This window comes from Manis pentadactyla, chromosome 2 (assembly GCF_030020395.1).
Source record: "Manis pentadactyla isolate mManPen7 chromosome 2, mManPen7.hap1, whole genome shotgun sequence".
Lineage (NCBI taxonomy): Eukaryota > Metazoa > Chordata > Mammalia > Pholidota > Manidae > Manis > Manis pentadactyla.
In genome coordinates, this window is record NC_080020.1 from 70001112 (window position 1) to 70024277 (window position 23166).

At 40.3% G+C, this 23166-nt stretch overlaps 1 long non-coding RNA gene across 4 annotated transcripts; it reads left to right on the plus strand.

The window, feature by feature from the left end:
- Positions 1–963: 963 nt before the first annotated feature.
- On the plus strand, positions 964–21286 carry LOC118932348 (uncharacterized). 4 transcript variants are annotated; one of them, XR_008994206.1, is made up of 5 exons: positions 964–1392; positions 1689–1971; positions 7730–7951; positions 13933–14081; positions 17979–21286. It is a non-coding gene; the product is annotated as an uncharacterized LOC118932348 (long non-coding RNA). The 4 variants fall into 4 exon arrangements; XR_005032727.2 differs by lacking the exon at positions 17979–21286 and adding an exon at positions 14616–14917 and having other exon boundaries at positions 7764–7951; XR_005032728.2 differs by lacking the exon at positions 17979–21286 and adding an exon at positions 14616–14917 and having other exon boundaries at positions 966–1392.
- Positions 21287–23166: the final 1880 nt, after the last annotated feature.

The following is a 23166-nucleotide window of genomic DNA, read 5'->3' on the forward strand; positions in this document are numbered from 1 at the left end:
CTTATTTTAAATGTACCTATGTGCTATATTTCCTTCTCTGATCCTAACCAAGTAATCTGCAACCTAGGAAAAAGACTAATTTAGTAAGCAAGCCCAACTATAAACAGCCCAAGAAGTTAAGAAGATTCTTAACTTACTTCAGCAAACAGGCAACAACCCAGCCCACCTTCGGGGCAGGGTAGGCAGTCTTAATTGACAAGCTCCCAGAGGGAAACTGATTATCTTGAGAAAGAATCAGAGCAGAAAATTTCTTCTGTTACTCACCAAGAATGAGCATTCTGGGACCACTCAACAAGTCTGCACCCCTAACCCTTTACCCTCATTCCTGAAAATCCTCAACGGCACATAAAACCCCTAGACAACAAGCCAACCACGGCCTCTCTTGTCCCCTCCTGGAGTGAGCCGGAAGCTCTGTCCTCTCACTTTATCTCTAAATAAAATCCTGTACCTTGCTCTCCTACCTTGAGTGTTTGTGAAGCTCATTCTTCGGCTTTGTGAACAAGAACCCCGTCATCAATAGTTAGAAACTACGGTACTGAGAAGGTCCTCATTTATCAGTTTCTGCAGGACCTCAATTGCCAGGATATCAAATTTTGACTTTATCCTAAAGACAATCAAAAGTTCTTAGTAGGAAGATAAAATAAAAATGTTAAAGCAGTTTCTAAATTTCAGAAATGGAACCCATTGTTAAGTCCATTTTGCAGAGGTGCCTCTACACTTTAGGCATAAAATTTTGCCAGTCAAGCAACTCATCTGCCTCCAGATTACCACTGGGTGACTGGGCATCCCAGCTGATGGGCTGGCAAGAAAGGAGTTATCAAGTGTCATATCAGAGACCGCCACAGACACCCAGGGCGACGGGATTTGTCACTTAGAGCAGGAGGCAGCCTAGGAGTGTTCCATCCTCCCGCTGCTGAGTCATCGCACTCCGGTAGCTGTTTAACCAGAAGCCTCCAGCAGACACACAATCAACACGCCACTCAGACAATGCCCAGACCTCCAGAAATCCTGTGTCCGGCTTGGACTGCCCACAAGTGCAATTTTCAAAACGGTTTCCACCTTCTTTTCCCCATATTGTCACACTAGGAGTTCTTCTGACTTCTGACTCCTTGCTTCAAAACAAGCTATCCAGCCGGTGCTCCTAGGGGACCTGGGCCTCAGAGGCCATCAATCCCTGTTTCAAATTTTCTCACAGTCTTTCTGGCTTCAACTTCTTGTATTTCTTTCCTGTTAGCAAACATTGGTTGAGCACCTGTTATGGATTAGGCACTGAGCTACAGGTAAGGGTTGGTTAAAGGATAAAACACATTCCTTGCCTTTAGGGGCTCACAGTCTAGTGGAAGAGACAGGTACCAGGCAACCACAAGATACGAAGTAATGGCTCTAAGACAGGTAAGTACAAGATGATGTTTTCGACCTTAATTTTGGGGGTGGAGAAGGGGACCACTACTCTTCTCTGAAAGCCATCACCCTCTGTGTATAGCTATCTGGGAGGACCTGAAGGGCTATGGAGGCATCACAGGGTTATGGGAGGATGGATGTTGCAGAACAGTTTTTCAAATCTAACAGTGCGTTCACATTTCTGCCTGTCTGCCAGCTGTCGCTGCCCTATGTGACCTCGGTTCTCACAGCCGCTCTGTCTGGCCTGTCAGTGCTCTTGATGGTTCTCTTCCCTGCCCTTCCTCTAGGTGCTGCCTTCAGTGTGTCAGATAAGGACTCCCTTCACACTTGGCTGTCATCTATCAGACACAGCTGTCCTGTACAGAAGAGCTGGCTTTGGCTTTAAAGGCTGCTTCCTGGCTGGGCTGCTCCACCACTCCATGAAGGATGCCATTTGGGATCACATGTGCTGCGGGCGCTGTTGATGAAAACGCTAACGGAGCTGGACGGGACTGACATCTGAGAGAAGGACGAGACCTAGTGTGCTCATGCAGCTGTGTCCAAGTGCTGTTCTTACCTCCCAATAGAAAGGTATTGTAAATAAAGAGAAAGGGCACAAGTTTATTTTAAATACCAAATACGAGCTAGGAGCTGTCCGAGGCACTATGTAAAAGCTATATTTAGTTTTCTCACAGTAATAGTGTCCTTATGCTAGAATCCCATTTTACAGACTGAGAAAACTATGGCCCAGAGAGGTTGAGACTTACCCAAGGTCACACAGTTCTACAGTTTTTTCTTGAGCTTGAATCTGAACCAGGTCTATGTGTCTTTGAATCTTGTATTCTTTGTTGGAATAGTTTGCAGAAGGAACTGTGGAATATTAACATGGCAGTAAGATTTCTGATTCTAGGCTGGTTGTCAGTCTTCTAAGAGTGATTACAAATACAGGATGTATGTATAATGTGAGTCTCTGAATCTTAATTCTAAATCATGAACCAATCTGAACAAATTGAAGTAGAAGGAAGCAAAGAACTCAAAGTAAAATCTTATTAGGCAGATGAAAATATGGATAAATATGTTTCCATTCCCAGAACTATATTGAAGAATAAAAGACACACTGGGAAAAGGATGGGGGGAAAATATGTCTGTTTTTATGACTTGTTGATATCCATGGGGCTTTTCCTTAAGCCTCAAAACAATTTACAGCATTGCCAGCAGCATTCAGTACATTCAGAACAGGATCATTTCACCCATGGCTGAACTAGGGCCATGCCTGGGACAGCACCAGAGCAGCCTTCCAGCAGACGAGGCGGGGAGTAAGCCAGGGTCAGGGAGCGAGGAGAGCAGGGCCATTTAAAGCAACACAGTTTATATAAGTGTGATCTAATTGCTTCCACTGGAAATGGGTCAGATTCAAGTCAAGAGAACCAGGGACCTTAATAACCCCAGTGAAATCTGATTATGGCTTTTCTTTCAATCTCCTGGGTGAATATGGCTCTCTGATGAAACAATGATGCTTGGATTCATTTCAGTTTGCCGTGTTTCCCACTCCCTTCTTGCCTCCTCATAGTTGATTTGCTATTTTTTTTTCTTTTCCTTTTGGTTAAACACATTAAACTAAACAGGATATATCATATGACAAACTGTGACAAATTTACTATTGGGAATAGGGAAAAACTAGGATAAAGAAATGGGTCTTTTTTGCCTCTCACGGCCATGATTCAGTTCTGACTCAAAAGGAAGTGTGCCACCTACTGAATCACGGAAACCACTTCCTGTAGCTGTTTGGTTTATTCTGGAAGGGCATCAGGCCAACTACTGCCCTGCCCTGACCCTGACTGGCTCTTCAGAGCCAAGACGTTCACAACTTGAGGTGGTTTGGCCTCAGAGTCTGAGAACATTACATATTAAATTACAAGTGTTTCGTTTCATAGCACGGAGTCTTTAGCAACATGGAAATGAACATGTGTTATTTGTGAACCAAGTGTGTCATTACTTAACCTGAATAGCCTTACTTTTTCATGGGTATATATTCTGGATGACCACTCTCAAGATCTGAATGTACACTCGTTCTGTTTTTCCTGAGGGAGGGCAACTTGGGCAGCCTGAAGGGTGGCATTAACCAGATGAAGCTTCAGGAGTACCCTCTCATCAGTGAAGCAATGCTAGACTGGTATTCATTCATTCAACGTATTTTTTGAGCACATGTTCATTGCCATGTATTATGCTGGGCAGGTGCACAGGATACATGGCAAACAAGACTGTGCAGCTCCTGACCTCATGGTGCTTATACTCTGCACTGTACAGAAATTATGTTCTCCCCTCTAGAGGTAGAGGTCTTATACACCCTTAAAAGGAACATCAACTAAAGGAAAACTGTTGTTTTCCTCTCTACTCATAGGATACTCCTGACACCAGATGTGCGGGTTTTTCCACACCCAGGAATTCTTCAACTCTCAGCACATGCTGAGTATTCTATGATTTAACTCAGTTCTGATACAAATGACCTGAACTAGCAAAGAATCTCAGACTTAAGGGCTCAATCCCACAGGCTTGCCCCCCTACTTCAGATGCCAATCATAAGACCCGTATTGTCACTTGTATTTCTGACCGACTGGGTATAAATTGAGCTTTTCCACCATCCCCTCCTCAGGTGTAATAATTAGCTGGAATGGTCACAGAGTGCAGAAAAACACTTTACTTCTGTTTACTGGTTTATTATAAAGGATACAACTCAGAAACACCCAGACGGAAGAAGCATACAGGGTAGGTTTGGGGCAAGGGAGCGTGCCTCTCCGAATGCACCACTCTCCCAGCACTGTGATGTGTTCACAACCTGGAAGTTCTTTGAATTCCATAGCTTAGAGTTTTATGGAGACTCCATTACATAGGTGAGATTGATTAAATCATTGCCTCTTGGGGATCAACTCAATCTCCAGTCTCTTTCACCTCCCCAAATGTGGAGAGGGTTGGGGATGCAAGTTCCAACCCTCTGAACTCAGGGTTGGTTCTTCTGGTAGCCCCATTCTCCAGTAACCACCTCCTTAGCATAAGCTCAGGTCTAACTGGGAAGGGCTTATAATGAATAACAGAAGATGCTCCAGTCACCCCCATCAAGAAATTCCAAGGGCTTTAGGAGCTCTGAGCCAGGAATAGGAGAAGACCAAAATATATGTTTCTTAGTACATCACAATCACACCGTCCCAGCATCTATCATTAGGCCTTGGTACAAAGGAGCCCACCAGTACTTGTCCGTTGAATAGATACACAGAAGAAAGGGAGGGAGGGAAAGAGAGAGGAGGGAAGAAAAAGAGAACGAGAGAGAGAGAGAAAGGAAGAAAGAATGAAAGCAAGCCGAGGAGGGAGGGAAAGAAGTCACCTCACTGTCATGTTTTGGTGTATTTGCAAGATGACAGCACCTAGTTATTTGTTTTATTCTGGAATGAATATTTGAAATAAAAGTTTTCTGATCCTTGGTGGAGCAAGAGAGTCTACGGTGCCTCAGGACATATGTGGGCTCTTAACCAGGGAATTTCTGGAAACAAGGAGGCCCATCTGAGACCAGGTCAACAGTAGAAGTCCTGAGAACCCCCTCTAAAAGTAAAGGCTTTTTGTCCTCCTCAGAATGGGCCAGAAACCCTAACAATAGAAAATCTATTATTCTTCTGGTAGTCCAAGGGATGTGTCAAAGAATGGCTACAAATCTGCATAACACTGAGGAAGTAATTTACCCACCTCACAGAAGAAGTGTGAGAATTCAATGAAGTTACCTCTAGAATGGTACTTGGCCCAAGTAGACTGCTTGGAAGTAGAAGCCATCACTACTGCAACTTTGCTTATTGTCATTACCATTACTATTTCTACTGCTATTTACTCAGGTTGCACCTGATAAGGCCACCAGTTTTCCAGGTGTTCTGAAGTTTAATACTAGAATTCCATGGTGCAGTGTGTCTCAGCTTCCCTAAACCACTTTCATGCTCTTCTTTTGACAATTATAAAAACCTTAAATCAGCCTCCAGTTGAAAATCCTTGTCAAGAAAATACTGTCTAGTTTACTTACAATGTCTAGTTTATGAGAACAATATTTTTTTCCCAAATATAAAATTATAATATTGAATGTTTTAAAAAATTATACCTAACCCCACTATAACTAGTGTTATAAACAGAGGCATATTAAAAATTTTAGAGTTTATCTGAATAAAAGTCAAATCAAATTGGACAGTGCCAAACCAGAAGTGGTCAGAAGCACTCCACCCACAGGAGCTAGGGGCAAGATTTTTTTTAGAAAACAGTGAAAACAATGCAAGGAAACCATTTGATTGGCTGTAACTTAAGTGCTTACATTATTTGGGAAAACCTATTGGCTGTTTGTGGTCCTTAGGTTTCCATTTCTTAATCTTGAGGCATTACAAACTTTGGTTTGCTTATGTAGGCTGCTAAGGCATTAGACATACGTCAAACTAATGGCCTCCAGTTTAATTAAACCCACATTGTTTTGCCCCCTGCCCTAAGGATATTCTCTACATGTTTGACATAAAAAAAAGAGGCACCTGCAACAACATGGAGGGACGTAGAGAGTACTATGCTAAGTGAAATAAGCCAGGGGGATAAAGACAAATGCCATATGATTTCACTTATAATGTGGAATCTAAACCCAAACCAAGACAAAGTGAACAAAATAGCACTCCTAGACACTGAGAAGGGACTGGTGGTTACCATGGCAAAGGGGTTCAGGGTGAGGGCAATAAAGGAGCACAGAATCTCAATCATAATATAAGTTGGTCACAGGGATGCAAGGGCAGCATGGAGACTACAGCCAATGATTCTGTAACGTCTTCCTATGTTGACAGATGGTAACTGCATTAGTAGAGTGAGGATTTAATAACGTGTGTCACTGTTGAATCACTGTGTTGTATACTTGAAATCAACATAATACTGTGTATCAACTATACTTCAAGTAAAAAAAAATAAGAGGAAGGCGAAAAGGAAGAAGAGGAGAAGTAGGAGGAGATATAAGGAGGAAGAAAATCCCTGTGACAAATAATGGAAAGAGATGGAGATTTTATTGACGTTTTCTTAGGTACTGCAGAGCTATTTGTAGTACACCACAATGATAACTAGTAACTTGTTTCAACCTTGGCCAGTTTCCCTCAGAGCTCCCCTTTCTATAGAAATCCCAACATTTCCTTGCACATAGATTCTTCCTACTTGAATGACACTTTTCTACTCCGTTTCCTCCAAATTATTGCAGAGTCCATCCCGGTTTCTACAAAGATCCATTTAACTTCTCTGCTTCCCTCGTTTCCCTCACTTATATCATTTGGCTTAACAAAGGGCAGGAAGTTAGACCCTAACCGAAGCTTTCAAAATCGAGGCAAGTTGTTTAGCCAAGAACTATGACGGCAAATACAGCAAGCAAGTAAATCAGATCACACGAGGGGTCCCCAAAACCAAACAATATTTCCACGCATAATTTTATTACTGTTTTTGTTTTGTTCACTGGTATATCCCAAGTGCCTATAAGAATAACTAGCATAACTATTTATTGAGTAAATAAATAAGCTTGAGAATTAACATTCAAATTAAAACAAAATACCATTAAAATACCTTTTCTACTTTTTCTCTTAAATATTCTGCATGTGACAAATAGTCACATACATCCACAGGAAAGGATACAATTTCCTGTCATTAATTTTTTATTATGTCACTTTAGGTCAAGTGTCACAGAAAATTATATTGAACTCTTGACCAATCTATCTATTTTTTCCATTGGAGTATTGTCCCAACTAAGCAATAACATCAAGGAAAAATTATTTTTGGCAGGAAAATATATTCTCTAAATTCTTGTGTGTTTTGTTTTGATTTTTCCTTAGTGACTAGAGGTCAGTTTCAATCCACTGAAACACAGATTCCAAATTTTCAATCTGGTTTTCTTGAGTACTGACTGAGTGCCAAGAATGAGGCAATGACATCACCACCAAGACACAGACACACACACACACACACACACACACACACACACACGCACGCATACATGCACACACACCAGAGTCCAGGGCATGTTCTGGTGACATCCCTTTAAAATTTACTCCCCAAATCATACTTTTAAATTTCAAATGGATCTATTCCCTCTCTCCCTAGCCAGTTCTTATGAAATTTTTTGTCTAATAAAATGGCCAGGATATTCCAGACCGTGAAAAAATATCGTAATGGAATCATTATTGATTAAAAATCATGTGTCCTCTACTTATCCTTTCTAGCTCTTTTTTAAAACTTGAATTTTAATATGCTTGGGAGTGGATTGATGATTATAAACATTATTATTGAAGAAACAACCATTTTGTTTCAGCCTAGTGAAAAAGGAACTACGTATTTGTTGGCAGCCCTGAAAGGATCACATGTTTCGTCTAGTGGAGGGCAGTGCCCTCCAGGAAAGGGTGGCATGCTGGAGAGCCAAAGAACAGACGTCCACTACAAGTAATATGAGCACCAGGTCTGGATGAGACCCATCTTTCCTGAGACTGGAGCCAAGTCACTTAACCTGAGCCCTAGTGTCTTCAGCTATGACAAGGTATCAATACCCGTTTACCTATTTTGTGAATCTTTTTACTGAAGTTAACTGTATCCACTGTTCTGTGATTCTATAAATCTAAGAAAATCTTTTCCTGTTATAGCCAAGTTCTCCATCATAGCTTCTCTATCCTGCTCGTGAAAACACTTCCAAGGGAACTTTTGGTCAGGAACTGACAATGGCACTTAAGGTCACTTCTGCTCTTAGGAAAGAAGGAAAATTTGAAAGGAGACCAGGATCTAACTACCAATAATTAATTTTTTTATTGGGACCTAGGGACTTCTCTGATAATTATATTAAGCTTGTATTTGTTACATCATTATTAATACCAAGACTTTGTATGCATTACCTCATTTAATTCTTACAGTAATCCTTTAAGATAGGGTATCAGTAAGAGTATTTGACTATAAGTTATATTTTAAAAATCCCTCCAACTGATTAAAACAATAAGGGCCCTTGTTGGCTCACAGTATCCCAAGGCCCCAAGGTCCTGACGCTGTCCTGACATGCTGTGCTGGATTCTTTCTAACACCAATTTCCCTCAGTAGTGCTGGCCATCAGTAGGGAACATGCTTCCTTATATATATCTAGCAAAGGTGAGAGAATGCCCCCACAAATAATGAAAAAGATGAAAAATGGCCTTCTCCTCCTTATCCCTAACTTCAGTCAGCTGCTTATCGCTGAAACAGGAGCCACTGGGAATAGAGATAGGGGAGGAGAATTACTATGGTATAATTAACTCATCTTCCTGAACCCAAGATAATTAGAATTATTTTGATTGATTTGGATGAATTAGAATTTATTCCTGCAGCTAGGGCAGTTCTCTAAACCACACTGCCTACTATACAATGGAAGATGGATAGATCAAATTTGAGGATGCCAACTACAGTGTACAGTGCATATAAATATTAATTCCCAATTTACAGATGGGAAAATTGAGCATGGTGGAGGGAGGTTAAGCAATCTGCCCAAGATTATAATTTAACCTGAGCAATCTATATCCATTCTGGAAATTCAACTATCTCCTGTATGCACTTCTTGAAAGCTTATGATGTATATAAGAGGAATTCCAAGATAAGGAGAGAGTAAGGCAAAGACCACGGCACTAGGGTTCAAGAGATGAGATTCCAGTCTTGCCTCTCCCACTTACAAGCTGTGTGAGTATTTTGAAAATGAGAATAATGAAACCTATTTACTCAAATAGAAACCATGCAGAAGAATGACATCACTTGGGAACTTGTTTGAAATGTAAATATTCTGTCCCACCTCAGACCAGCTAAATCAGAAACTCCGGGGGTGGGGCCCAATAATGTGTACTTTAAGAAGCCCTCCAGTTGATTCTGATGCTTACTAAAATATGAAAGCCCCTGGTCTAACACATTGTGTGGTGCATAAACTTATATTTGCTATTTTGTTCTAAAGACGATGAGTATATTGACTTCTATTTCCAAGAGTTCACAATCTAGGGAAAGAACATTCTGCATTTTCTTTAATTCAGGTCCATACTGATTTGATAAAGCTCTAATAAAGGTTTAGTGCCCTTTGAAAGCTTATAAGGGGTTGAGTCTATTTCAAACAAGATGAATCTCAGGAGATTAGGTTAGATAAGACATGGAAAGGCAGAAAATATGAACTGCAAAGCAGTACAGATAATTAAACTTTTAGGGGTTACTGAAAGTTGTATCTAGAAAGTTAACATGTTTAACATATATCAATACACACTAATAGATTAGAGACCTCATATTGCACAGGAATAAAAAACCATCATATGTCAGAGGATAAGGATTTAGTCTTGATGTTACATTCACCAGCTGGCCCTCCATGTCCTAGTTCATTAAAAAAGAAAGATTGGTCTGGATCCTTGGTTCTAAACCAAGGGAAAATAAGGTGGGGCTAGGGCCTATGGAGACTTAAAGTTTCCCCAGGGGAGTACAGACATACCCTCAGTAAGGAGCCCTGGACTAAACAGTCTTTGATTTGTGAATGTAGATTCAGTGTCAGGTTAATACACCTAAAGAAGCATGTAAATACTATTCAAAACTTATAAGCCAATCCCTGTTGTTTTGTTTTCCTTAACATCTCTGAAAGTACTCCAGTACCTAAACATCCAATTAATCAACGGGAAACATTTGTAATATGCAGCAACTAAAATGTCACCTTCCCTGTGTGGATCACAAAGTCCTTGGCAATCGCTTCCATACCAGACTAGTGACCATTGTTGTTCTCATTTTCTAGATGGATAAATGGAGGATAAAGGCCTTGTTCAGTGTCACACATTTCAGTCACCAAATGAGACACAATGAATGTCAGTCCTCTCATCCCTTCAACAATAAGGAGCTTTCAAGCTCCCACAGTCCAACAAGAACCTTTGGAAAGCTTACACTGGCAGAAAAGCCATATATATGGATGACATCCACAAATAGGAGGAAAATTAGCTTGAAGCTGGGTGTCTAACATCACTGACTCTTAGAAGAGACAGAAGAAAAGTAAAGTTTTAGTGAAGAAGGGGCTAAAAGAAAATAAATATAGCTAACTATCAGGTGCTGCTTTTACACAGTAAAACAAGGGCAAAATTACTCTTCTTTAAGTAGAAATTCTTATTTCTTGATTAATTGGTCATCATTCATTCATTCAATAAAGGCTTATTGATTGCCTTTTAGGTATCAAGTACTCATCTCTCTACTGGAAATGCAACAATGACCAAAGTGGATAATAATAATAATAACAATAATATAGCAGTACCAACAATATACTAATAAATAATTGTTTGTTGAATAAAATGTCAAAACTCAGTGAGAACTAGGATTCTCTTTGGGCTACATCTATTGACTATAATACAGCTCATGTATTCTGAAATTCTCCAGTATTGGGCTATCAAAAGAAGCTGTTGTTGGACCTGCCCGGTGTTGATGCATCCTTCAATGAGAGTGGACTTAAGCTCACTGTCCTTGGAAAGGCAACTGGAACTGAGAACACTGTGACCTTTCTACTGTGATTTTTAAATTACTAGAACCAGCACTCCTAACTTTCTTCTGTTCCCTACTTACTCAAATACTGTAAAAGATACATAAAATAAAAGGAAGGCGACCTCAATATTGATTTAACACAAAACAACAGTGTTCATTTCAACTGTTTTTGAGATGGAATAACATACAAGCATATCTGAGATTAATTTTCAGTGGTAAATTCATTCCATATATGATTTTTAAGAGGAAATACTTTGGAAGTTTTAAAAAACATCTCTTCATCTTTTTAAATGTCAGTTTATTTACACTGATGATGCTCTCAGATGTTAGGAAATCCTTTGAGACAGAAAGTGGGAGGAGTATGAGGAGGGCAGAGGGAAGAGTGAGGCAATATTTCTGAGTGTCATGTGATTTCACAATTTGTTTTTCAATCTGTTTGGACTTCCAAAAAGGAAGAGTCTCATATGTCAACAAGCATATGAACTGAAGCTTTAAATACCAGAAACAAAACCTTAAGAGTTTCAAATATATGACATGTATATATTCATATTCTTTGATAGGATGTTGGCTGGCATTAATGCTCGATCTCCTGAGAAATGTGAATTTTTCCCCGACAGATGTACTAGCTTGCTTCATCTGAACACAGGAACCATAAACAATGCCTAAAAGAAAACTCTCTGTCTTCTCCAAGGTCGAAGTTGGAACAAGTAGAGGGAATTTAGTTTTTCTTACTCATCAGCATTCATCATTCTTATAGTCAGTATGCTCGGTAAGAATGCAAATCTCTTAGAGTAAGTACAAAGATTCAGCACATTTTCAGAGCTGAAATATAAACTGATGAAATTGAGAAGATGTAAAAATTCAGTTGTTATCCTCTTACAGTCCCAGATTTAAGGTTTAAACTCTATGCTCTCACTGTTAAGATAAAGTCAATGGAATTGTAAACAGATTCTTGTTCTTTCATGTTGCGCCTGTCCAAGCACCTATGAGAATTTTTGTGGGTACTTGGCTGTTAAACTATTTATGCTTTCCAGGGTTCTATGTATTTTTTCTACCTTCTGTTGAGCAGTTCTGGTACAATATAAAAAGCTCAGTGATAACAGGTAAGTGAGGAGGAAAAAAAAAGTTGAGGTTCTGAAATGGCATTAAGAAGAGTAACAATAAAACATAATTGTCTGGAAATGACAGCCTTGAAGGCAGGCTGGTCAAATAAAATGTGTACTTGGTTTGTCAGATGGTTGGAGTTTGTCTCTATTGAGTATTTATTGGGCGAACTTTAGCCAGTTAACTTTTCTGTGACTCTTGATTTTTAGAAAAAAACGAAAAGTAAATGAAAACACAAATTTATTTTTAAAAGTGAATTTGCCAATTAAAAGTAAAATGGCATGAATAGAGTATATCGAAACAAAATGCAAGTTTAGTACTTTGTTTCCAGATCCAAAGCAAGGCTTTGAGATAATCTTTATTATTGTAATCATAGAATCCTTCACTACGTATTCTTCAATATTCTTAGATTTTTCTTATCATTAGTATACCCCATTGTATTAAGGGGTACCATAATCATATTTATTTCAAGTGATAGTCAACTTTTCCGTATAGATTACAAACTATTCTCCCATATAGCTTTTCACAGCATTTTAAGTCCTATGCATTTGATACTTCTGTATAGAAAAAGAACACCACCACACTAGAATTACAGTGATGATAGAAATGAGCCACATGTCAGTAGTAACTTATATGAAGTCTTAAACTCATTAAAGTAGATAGGGTACTAAAAATAAAATCCCATCCCTCCTAAAACTCTTTTACTTGCCAAGGCCATCATTTAAAATAAATGCCACATGTATTTCTGTCATATCTTGCTATTGTAAGATAATTATTACACTTTGCAAAGTGTGCAATTCTTTACCAAGTAGTAACTCGAGCAAAGGAAGAAATCTGGCCAGATCAGTGACTTGTCAGCAAGGCCTGAATCATAGGAGGTTGGTCTTTGGTGTAACCTCTTGCTCCAGAAAGTAAGAGGCGGTGGTCCAGTGAGCCAGAAATTGCCTGGCAGCATCAACATCCTGGCTGTTGCTCAGGGTAGGTTGCATTTTTTGGCTTTTGCTCCTGAACCAGAATTTCAAGTGTGAAAACCAGGACCGAAGAGTCTTCTGGGCTGGGGCCAGGACACCCCCAGTTCAGCCAGAAGTTAGTTTGAGGGTGTAGTGGCCTGGCATTCCAGGAGTGGCACATGCCAGCGGGAGGTGTGCCAGGGCTGTGTCCCAACTGAACTGGGCTTGCCACGCATCCTTCATTTCATTTATATACTAGGTTTCTGGGCAACTGGGCACAGATACTGTTGAGACAGAATCAAGATGTGACTTACATGCTGAGTCTATTATCTCAGCTTTGGGAGGCACACATTGGTGAAGAGTCAGGGTGTTGCCTGCATATTTCAACCTCCTTCTCCAGTGTACCCAAAAGCTTCTTCTGTACCCTTTTGTTCCATCTTGAGAGTAAAAAGCTCATGTTCCTCCTTTGCTCCTTTTGCATACTCAGAAGGTATACAAAGGCTTCTACAACAGGGGTTCCCATAGCTGACTGAATTAGAAGGAAGGAAACACCTCCCAACTTACCCTTCTGACATGACCTGTCCCCTTATAGTGCTGGCTTTGATGTTCTCCTTCATAAAAACAATTTTTAAAAAATGACAATGTAGACTGTACTTATGGGTCAAAAATCATAACAGCATAGAGTTGTATATAAACAGAAAGCAGAAGTCTCCCTTGCTGCCCTTCTGTACCCCTATCCTCTGACAGTAATTACTGGTAACATTTTGGTGTGTTTTTCTAGACCTTTCTCTGAACTCATGCAAATATATATGCATGCAGGTATTTGTATGAGTTTGTGCTTCTTTGGTTTGGTTTTGTTTTTACAAAAATGTGCTTGTGCTGTTCTCTGTATCTGCTAAAACGTCTGTGCAGATGGCAGCTGGAGCCAGTGCAGCTGCAATTTGCCTTGTTCCCCTCTCAGGCTTGCTCCACTCCTGGGCTCTGTGTGATCTCACAACAGAGGAGAGCTTTCCCGTGTGGCATCCAGGACCTGCACCATGCAGCCGAGGCATGGCCTCTGACACCAAGAACATCTGGTTTTCAAAGACATGTCATACAGCCGAGACTCAGGTACTTGTGTTCCAGAGCCTAGCACAGTCCAATATCAGATTGGTTTTAATTAGTTAGTGAAGAACATGTGGATGAATTTGTGATACATGATTCAGCTGAAAATGTCAATGATTGGAATACAATGAGATTGGAATGAACCCGCCCAGTGGGTAAAATTTTACAGCTCCCTTTTGCACGGCTGTTAGCAGAAAAAGCAATTACGCTGCATGTGCCAAAAGGTAGCCTGATGAGTTGTTCACACACATACACAATACAGTGCTTTTCACACATCTTAATTGCTTTTCTGCTAAGGAATGTGTTACTGCAAATCATGAAAGTATAGCATCCCCTTACATATTAGTTCCATTTCTTTAACAGGTAATATTCCTGAATATTGTTGAAAAGTGAGTACAAGACACATATTTATAGGGAAAGTTGAAGTTGAGACAATTACAAAGAATTACTGTTCACACTCATACATATCTCTGTACAGAAATTTTATGAGTTACTATTTTGAGATGATGTCTGAGGCTTTTCTTTATTGCATTTCTCTAGTTTGCCCAGATCAACCAGTAGGTTGAGGGGGAATATTGCCTCAGAAAGAGGCAGGACACAGACTAAAGAAGTAAATTAAAGAAGTCAATAGTTTTTCTGAAGGCTAAGATAAATAAAATCATCTTGAAAGCCAACACATACCAGAAAAGATTAAGTTTTAAATTTCATAAGACTTAGAGCCTGAAGGAGCCAGAGCCCATGAGTAACACAGCTCGTTTCCTCACCACTAAGATGGGAGATAAACATTTCACTAGCTTGAAGGAGGGAGAGGCTCAAAGGGAGCACTCATTAGTGCCTGCATTTCATCTGGGTCTCTGAGAGAGGGCACTAGAACCCCCTAAAGACTTAGGAAGACTGGAGATGGAGAATGTGGGCAGTCTGCTTCAATTCTCAGAGGACAGCCAGAGGGGACTCCAAGCCTTTCAGAGAAATGTCACATCCCATAAGGCAACAGATACAACAGAAGAAAGAGGATCCAGCTGGGTGGCACTGAGGGGAGCCTCATCCCGCACAAGGGGGAGAGTACGTACAGTTTTCAAGAGGACCACCAAGGCGGCCAGGAGTAGCCAGGGACCCAGAGGAGCCTGGGGTAGATGAAGAGGATGCAGAATGCCTGGGTATGGGTAGAGGAGGCACTACAGCACGCAGTCATCACCATGGGGGAAACCAAATGACGTGTACCTCAGAGGGAGAGCTGGTTAGTGCCCATATGCGGCCTCAGTAGAATGAGGAGGATACCGAATGGGTGGTCATGGCATCTGCAGTGTCTGCACTGTGAGCAACAACAACAGAGGCCAGCAGGGCCAGACTGGGTTCTACTTCAAGGCCAGCAAGGACAGGGATGATAGAAGACCAAGGCCTCCATTTCCACGGGATGTCTAAATGATACGTTTGCATGTATATTCTTCTTCTCTCTCCACTATCTCACCCCTAGACAGAAAAGGGGATGGGAAAAGAGAAAAAAGAGCAATCCTGCATTAAGGGAGAATTACTCAAAAGAATATGAGCTTCAAATTAGCAGAGTGCAGTTTTCTACAGGCAGTGGAAATAGGCTAAGATCAGTGATAGAGAAACAAAGCTACATGTTAGCATACCTGAGTCTATGTCTGGAATTCTCATGCCCACCATCCATATACACACATACATATGTGCATGACTAAACAAGTATTTCGATCTGAGTCTTTTTTCCATAGTATCATAGATGCTAGAGGCAAACAGACCTGGGCTGGAATCTTGTCTCATCCTCTTAATGGCTGAGTGACTTTAGACAAATTCCTCAATCCAAGATTTTGCTTCAGTGAATGAGGAATGATCATGTTTTGTAGGCTTGTTGTGAGGATTAAATGAGATACAGTGGTTACCCTAAAATCTAATTTATGGTAAGCCCCTGTAACTCCAGGCAGAAGATATGTTCCCAGCCCAGGGCAAATAAACATTTGAAACTGAAATCAGTCAAAGGAAGAAATAAAGTGGGAGAAACCCATTTATTGCTTACAAGCAGTCATTTACTTCTGCTCGCCCATGTCTCTCATGACCTGGCTGCCAAAAGTCCCCACCTGGGTCCATGGGCTCACTTGCCCCCCACCCCATGTTGTAATCACCTATTGATATGGAGATGAACTAAGGCCAGGCAAGAGATTCTGGAAATACTGCAATTTTACACACAGTCCCTAAGCAATGCTATTTGCTATTATCATGATCATGATAATAATAAAAATTACTGTTTGCTCATTTTGACTATGAATCTGAACTTTTGATTGGCAGAACTTTATTACCCATTGTACACAAAGCATGGTATATTCAGCTACCAATACTGTAAGTGCTTAGAGGCTAAGAAGACTGTCCTTAACAGTAGTATTTAAGGTGCACCCTGTATTACATGTTTATTTCTGTATTTGTGTGAGTTTGCTCTCGGGAAGGGATATGTGCCTCTAGGTTTGGGGAAATCTGAGGCAAAATTCCTTTTGAGCCAAGACAGATACCTAAGTTTTATACAAGGCAAGTCTGTTCCCCAGCCCCATTTCCTGTCACTTAGGTGGAGGTATGGTGGGTGGCCCAAAGTTTTGGGTTACTCTTCGCCAAGCTCATCAGAAGCATAGTGCCCTTGAGCCTCACCCTAACACTCACTGAAGAGCCCACTTTGTACATGACATCCTGAAGTTTCCTCTAGGAGATTCAGTCATGTAGTAGTTTTATTAATGTAACAGCCCGTATATAGTAACTGAGTATTTACTGTATTTCAACATATTTGATGTGGCAGCAACATCTACAGCAACGTCTCTGGGGTTTCCTTCTGATCTGAGAGATTTCACTAGACAATGAGTCCAAGATGCCTGAGCAACCTACACCTCTTACTTGAGGGTGGATGGGCAGTCCTAGTTCCATCCCCTGAAACTACTAAGTGCAAAGCCTGTAGAAAACCTGTCCCCAGTAATAAAGCAACATGGGTAATAAAGTAATAAAACAATACAGCTGCAGGGGCTAGTAGGGGCTAGTAGTCCCTGCTGTATTTGGCATAAGAGGCAGAAAAACATCTCTGCTTGATGTCTGGGTGGCCTCAAATAAAGAAGCTAATCTCTTGACTCAGTTCTCTTATCTTTAAGAGGGGGATTATGACATTGTGCCAGTTTGCCTCAAAGGGCTATTACGTAAAGTTAGAGATTGCTCTGTTGAAGGACAAAGCATTGCGCAGAGACTGTGATTATCGCTAACCAGCCCTGGCTTTATCCATAAGTGAACCAGTTTGTTTACTGCTTACTCCAGCCATTCTCTGTATTTACATAGTATGGGCAACAGCATTTTCACTGTGGGTCTCTAGATTTTATTCAGGATAGACCTAAAATTCATTTGGGTCTTTGAGCCTTTATCCAGATTCTGAAAAAACAACAACATTCTTTTCCATTAAAAAAGAGGTTCTGTCCTATGAAGTGTGCAGTGTAGAGGCATAGCCTTGGCCAAATGGAAGAGGGTAAGGGCAAGCTGCCACTGTTGGCTGAATTAGGCCTACCCTCACCTACTGATCTTTTGCTTCATCTGTTTATATGGGTGAAAAGAAAATTTGTGCATGTATCAACATTTGGCAAGTACGTTAGTGAGCAGAACTGTGTTTTCTTACAATTATTAATAAAAAGAATGTTCCTTGGCATATACATATGTTATTAGAATACAGAGAAGTTCCTGTGTCTTCAGAACTCAACTAGAAACGTTGGTGAATTTTCTCCAGCCACACTTACAAAGACATATGTTGTGTATACTTGTAAACACACACCAAGTTGCAAATGATCACTTTAACTGTACAGGCAACTCCTTGACATTTGAAGCCATGAGAAAGTCTGATTTTTGCTATTACTCAAGTTTCCTCAGGGTCTGTGGAATGTAATTGCTGAGGAGACTTAAAAGAAGCCCTGGTCTACTGGGACAAATGCCAGCTTTATCCTTTCGTCTGGCTGTGGAAAACCCCAGAGTTCATCTAGGAATATCTTGGTTTGGGATGATAATTAGATCACTGCCATTGTCATGCTTCTAGTGCAGAACCCTCCCTCCAATATTGTTTCTTTCTCACAGGGCTCTCAGGAGGCCTTCATCCTGTTAATGCTTCCCTTACTGACTTCAGACCTGAGACACAAGAAGGCCTAAAAGGTTGAGTGGCACCCAACCTTCACAGAGCACCCTCTGCAATACCATTTCAGGGAGCTTATTCAAGGGACACACCATAGTCAAGGATGGTCCTGTTAGGCCCTACAATTCCTCTCTTGACTTTGTTTCCTAAAGTAGATTACAGACTCCTGCAGGTGGGCATCCACGGTGATCCTTCATGCATTTCAAGGGCAGGCCTTCTCTGAGGAAAAGTGCACTCTGGGACAATTCATAATTTGAATTTAGGGCAGGGAGCTGTTTGTTCTTCCTTGGAGATAGTGATGATGTGAACTATGATTATTCCTCGTTGATCTAATGAATATAATTTATATCCTTCTACTTTTCTCAATAGACTGCCTTACAAAGTTTGGTTCATATAGTACATTAAACTACCACCCTGGTACCCGGTGTATTCCCACAATATGTTACTGTAATCTTTATGGGATACTCATCTTTTTTTTTTGCCATTTTATTATGAAACTAATTGTGGTTTCCTTAATTAACAGCTATTGGTTTTAAATACTGGGTGGGTTCAGGACACACTATCCCAAAATGTGACCTATGGCATACTGAATTTGAGAAATGGCGTAAGTAGGAAGTACTCTCTGACCTTCCCGTGAAGCAGGCCACAAAAACCTAGGTGAGGAGTGCCCTCCCTGTACCTGGAGGAAAGGTACAGCCTTATCTCCAAGACGCTGAGAAGAATCCAAATGAACAGCCTTTGTTATTTCCCCCAATTTTCCACAGAAGTTCACACCCCTTTTTGTCCTTTCACATTTTCCCACAACTTTCCACTCTTCATCAAACTTAGCATAAATGCACTCAGGATTAGCATCTTCAGGTCTTCATTTCCTTATGAAGGCTCCCATGTCACATGAAACTTACAATAAATAAATGTACAAAGTTTTCTTTAGTGAATGAATCCTTTGCTACAGGGGTTCCAACAGAGAGCTTAGAAAAGTACAAGAAAAAGCATTTTTCCTCCCTATGTCAGCAAAGTAGTAACCAGGTAATAAGTTGTCAACATTTGCCGAGAAAGTGGAAATTTCTAGAAGGTGAAAATAGTCCCCCTGTGTCAGTATTAACTGTCAAGGAGAGAAAGATTATTAGTAGCGGGGGAATGATACCACTCTCAGAAGTGACCTTTCCCATCTCTGAAGTGTCCTAGCATTTGCTATTATGCATTAGAATTGTTCCCACGTGTTTTCTTCGTGATCAATACACATGGATGATTTTGTACACCATAGCTAGAACATTTTTAATAATCATTGAGTAATAACTAAGCTTGGTTGAAGTCTTGTATCATCAAATCACCAAACACAATAGCCACATCTTCCATAGTTTTGTTAGGTTTAATGTTTCTGTAGTCAATTTTTAAAGATGTATTTTTTTAAAAAACAGGGAAAACTTTTCTAGTTACATTAGTCTATGGACTATCATGGGTCTCTAAATTCAAAGAACTGTGTGTTAGAAAATGTTCCCCTCCACATTCCCACATTCATGGGTAATTGCTTGCTAATTTTTAACATAGTAAAATAAACCAAGGAAAACATTTTTGGAGTGTATGTTGTTTCTTTTTTTAGATATAATTGACATATAGCATTATATTAGTTTTTGGTGTACAACATGACTCTACATGTGTAGGTACTTGCCTTTTCGCTGACTTCTACTTCAAACTGGTGAAGCATAAATGTACTTTGGAAAACTTTTTTAAACTAGACAATAAACTCATTTATTTATTCAACCAACACAATCAACTATACTCATTGTTGGATTATATTTAGCACTAATATACTCATAGAAATAGGCTAGAACAACCCAGATCTAAATATTCTTTGGTATAATAGATATCTGAAGCATATTACAAGAAAGAGAGCTGGTATTGGAATCCAGGCCTACTTCTACCAGTTCCTGAAAGTGAAGTTCTGGGTAAAACATCTAATGTTTCTCAGTCATAGACTCTCTGAAAAAAGGAAGAGTGTAGAAATGAGGCATAACAGCATCATGATTAAAATCTAAGCTTTGCAGTAGGACAGGATGATTCAATCCAATTATATTCTGCTGCTTACTAGCTGAGTACCTTTGAGATCAGGAAGGCAATGGCAGGGTGACACAGAAAGAAAGTCTGAGCTAGCTCGACCAGCTGGACCTGGGAACGCTGGGCTGAGCTGGCAGAGGGGCTTGAAACTGACAGACAAGTTGGGGAACACACCAGGAGGAACTAGGCCAAGCCCTGATGGCTCCCAGTTTTACTGGGAATAAACCTCTGACTTCATTAGAATCTCATGCACTTCGTAAAAATCATGCCCATCAGCACCATGACAGTTTACAGTTGTCATGACAACCCCTGGAAGAGACCTAATAAGGGAAAGACCCCATCTTCTAAGAATCATCTGGGAGATTCTGCCCCCTGTTTTCCATACCTTTTATACTTCCTATAAAGGAGCTAGCTAAGGGGGTTGGGGAGATGTACTCTGCCTATGAAGTAGTCAACTTCACTTTGCTATATAATCTGCATTTTTCCTCTTAATAAATCTGCCTAATACTGTACCTGGAGCATGTTTGATTTACATCCTGAGCATAGCCAAGAACCCTCTACTGCCATGGAGGCCCAAGCTCTAGGGCCTCCCACATTCTCCTGTAATACCCTTGGACAAATCTTCCTATTTAGTAATACCATTACTAAATCTTCCTATTTCTTAGTTTCCTTATCTGTGAAAATAGGAATAATACTGCTTTACCTCACTAAGTAGTCTTATAGGAATTAAATAAAAGGATATCTATAGTGCTTAGTTCAGTATCTGGCTCATAACAGTATTCAATAAACTGTGGTTTTAAACAAGAAATCCTGAAAGACCTTTTGGGATCATGAGGTATAAACCACTTCATTTTTCAAATTAGAAATGGAGGCTCAGAAGTTAAGGATCTTTCCCAAGTCCTCTGAACTCACAGGTTTGTGATCTGTATACTTCCTAAACTTTTATTAGTTCTATGATGGAGACAGAGTGCTATCTCTTTATGACCTATCTCCCATTTACCAAATATATGGACCATTAACTGAGGTGAACACCTAGTTTCTGCCCATGTAAAAATACCAGCGCATTGCAATTTACTGAATCCCTTCTTTCTTCAGGGCATCCTGCCAGATATTGTGGGTATGTGAGATTCAGTCTCTGGTCTCAATAGGGTTTATAGTTTAGTGGGAGGGACATTTATATAGACATTTATGAGATATATAAGCCATTGGTATAGCCACATGACATGGCCAAAGTTCTAGTGTCAAAAGAACTGGACATGGACAGGGGATGTATATTACAAAGTCCTGTGGAGAGTGAGATCCATTTGGCTTGGGTGTTAGCAACGGCTTCCTAGAAAACATAGAACTTTACCTGTGCATCAAGTTGGAGCTGGATTCGAATGTAGAAAGACAATAAATCAGGGTATTATGTGACTTGCAACAGCTTGTGCAGAAGTACAGAAGCAGAGAAGAGCACCATTAACTGTGGGGCATTCACTTAAGCACTGGTTCAATCATTTCTTATATCAAACTTAGTCCTCTCAGCGTGAACCTCTACTTTCACAACTGCCAGAGGGTGTTTTCATAAGCGGCCGCGCATGTGTGTGTGTGTGTGCATACATGTGCCAGAAATCTTGACTTTAAATATTGGCCAGGAAAACAACACCAAGACCTTGTAACTTTCCAAATGCTCAACTCAGAATCTAAGTAGAGGTCATCTTTGATTCCTCTTGCTCTTGACTCTCCCTCCAATCTATCAGCTCATTTTGGCTCTTCTATCTCTAGCATACATCTCACATACCTCCACTTTTCTTTACTTCTACTGCTAGCTACCTGCCTTATCAGCCTTCACTATCCACTGTTGAATCTGTGTTACAGATGTCCTCATTCCACTCCTGTCCCCAGCAATGCATTCTTCACATGACAAGTCTTCTGACAATGTAAATCACATCATGAAACTCCCTGCTGAAAAATCTCTCAATGGCTGCCAATTCCACTGAGCATATAATCCAAACTGTGTATTATGGCCTTCAAGGCTTTGCAGGATCTGGCCTCCTTACCACTTAGAACTTATGCCATATTACACATCTTCTCGCTTGCTGCTCTTTGAACAAGCCAAGGTTCTTCCTCACTCTAGGTCTGTGTGCTTGCTCTGCCCTCTGCCTGAAATGTTATTCCCCTGCTTTTGCAACTTCCTTACCCTTCAAGCTTCAGCTTAATGTCATCTCCTTAAAGAGGTTTTCTTTGATCTGTTTAAACTATTTCCCTGTGCTATTCTCTAATACGGCACTCTATGAATTTACCTTTCTAGGACTTACCAGTGTTTTGAGAATTTTCGATACTTACTGAATTTGTTACTTAACTTTCTTAATGTTTGTTTTCCCTAACAGAACATAACCTCTATGATCATATTTTGTCTGTCTTGCTCATTTTTCAGTCTCCAGGCTCTAGTACCAAAGATTGCAGAGATTACTGAATGTATTTATGAAAGGAAATAAATGAAAAAACATTATAGCAAATAATTCTCATCAAATATAGTTGCTTTAGTGACCATGTTCACCTGTTGATTCTGTAAGTAGGAGACTACTGTCATTTACAAAGCAGTTGGGGGAATTCTAAAAGAAATGTTTATCTTATTATTTCAAGGAATGGTTGCTACGTCTTATGAGCAGGGAGCTCAGAGCTCCTTGCAGAGCTTGCTGGGAGAGTGGTCACCAACCTCCATCAACAGCTAAGCAGCTTTACATTCGGAAAGAACTAAATTTCTGTCTCCACAAAATGATGAATTACTACACGTTAAGGGAATTAAAGTATAATTTAAAGGGCAAATGTTGTGTTCTCTCTGCTTAGTGACTGCTATGCTGCTGTTAAGTTGTACTCTGAGGACAGAAGAAAAGG